The 1,758-nt window shown below is 34.4% G+C and overlaps 1 pseudogene across 1 annotated transcript; it reads right to left on the reverse strand.

Annotated features, from left to right (window-relative positions):
• Positions 1-688: 688 nt before the first annotated feature.
• On the reverse strand, positions 689-1,514 carry LOC147554820 (protein THYLAKOID ASSEMBLY 8, chloroplastic pseudogene; annotated as a pseudogene). The gene has a single exon (XR_015235030.1). The product of XR_015235030.1 is annotated as a protein THYLAKOID ASSEMBLY 8, chloroplastic pseudogene (transcript).
• Between the last annotated feature and the right edge of the window lie 244 nt (positions 1,515-1,758).

The raw sequence follows: 1,758 nt of genomic DNA on the forward strand, positions 1-1,758 counted from the left end.
TCTTACAAGCCCATATAAACTCTTACAAGCCCATATAAACTCTTACAAGACCACATAAACTCCTAAAACCCGTATAAACCACATAAGCCCATATAAATCCCTATACCCCATTAGCCCATATAAACCATGTAAGTCTATATAAATCCATATAAACTCTATAAACCAATATAAACCCCAACAAGCCCATATTAAATCCTGTAAGCCCATATTAAACCAATAAGTCCATATAAATGTTTATAAACCCCACTAGTCTATATAAACTCCTAAAAATTCATGTAAACCCCTAAAATCTCAATACACCAATATAACCCCTACAGGCCCATTTAAAGTCAATAAACTCATATAAACTACTTAAAGTCCATATAAACTACAAAAGCACATATAAATCTTTATAAGTCCATATAAATCTTTATAAGTCCATATAAATCTCATTAGCCCATATAAATCTCATTAGTTCATATAAATCCCTGAAAATCGTTATAAATCAAATAAGCCCGTATAAACTCTTAAAAATTCATATAAACCCCTGAAAATCGTTATAAATCCAATAAGTATCAACTCTTAAAAACTTGTATTAACCACATAAACCCCTACAAATTCCCAGTAGTATGATTCTTTGGTAAATCTTTTATAGTATTTTTTGCGAACCAAACACTATTTTAAAACGTAATTGCTAGACTCTAGTGGAGATGGCCAAACATCATCTACATTAAACATATACATTAACTAAATATAACTAATCCATATATTTCTCATACATTTAAACTCCCAAATCTCTCATCAATTTCATCAGCCAGACCATTTTCACCAAATTTTCTCAACCCTCTACTCAAAATCTTAACCACATATTCATCAACATTCCCATTAGATCCCCACCCTCTATTCTTCATCAACCCATAAACCCTAATAATAGCTCCTTTCTTTTCAGCAGCAACTAAAGCTCTAATCAATCTTGAAAGCCCTCTATCATCACCACCATTAACTAAAAATTCACCTTCTTCTTCTAAACCACTAATCAAATTATCAATTTCTTCTAACATTCCACACTTTGTTAATGCAATTATAATATCAGCATAAAGAGAAGAATCAATCTTTGACCAAAGATCTGATCTAACAGAAACAAATACTTTTAACCCTAATTCACAATGACCTTGTCTGAAAAGTTCATTCAAAGAAGCTAATAAATCGTTCTTGATTAAACGAGGTAGGGTTTTGGAGATAATTTGATTGATTTTGATTTCATCATCTTTTGATCTTTTAAGTGCTTGAACTGCTTGCATTGCTTCGGTGCTTAGAATTCTTCCTTTAACTAATGGACCACGATTGCTTCTTGGGCCGCAACGGATTCTAGTAATGGGGTTTCTGTGGGTGAAGAGAGTTGGAGTTGTTTTGTTTGAAGATGAAGAATAGAAGGAAAGGTTTGATTGAAGAGATGAAGCCATGATGAATTGTTAGATGGAAACAAGTTAGAGAGAGAGAGAGAGAGGTACTGAAGAATGGATAAGCTGCTGGTTGAGGATTTGGTTTCATTGGAAAAAGTTTTCCTAAGGGACTGTTTGGTGGAAGGGAAATGAGAAGAGTGCCGTAAAGGCACTTGTGAAAATTGCTATTCGTGCGCCCAGAAAAGGGATTTACTACGGTCAATCCCGTTAAGACTCCGATGCCCAGAAAAGGGATTTGATTTACTACGGTCAATCCCGTTAAGACTCCGACGCCCAGAAAAGAGATTTACTACGGTCAATCCCGTTAAGACTCCGA

Source organism: Eschscholzia californica, unplaced genomic scaffold, assembly GCF_041429995.1.
Source record: "Eschscholzia californica isolate CP2 unplaced genomic scaffold, dmEscCali1.0.p SCAF_2, whole genome shotgun sequence".
In the NCBI taxonomy this organism is placed as follows: domain Eukaryota; kingdom Viridiplantae; phylum Streptophyta; class Magnoliopsida; order Ranunculales; family Papaveraceae; genus Eschscholzia; species Eschscholzia californica.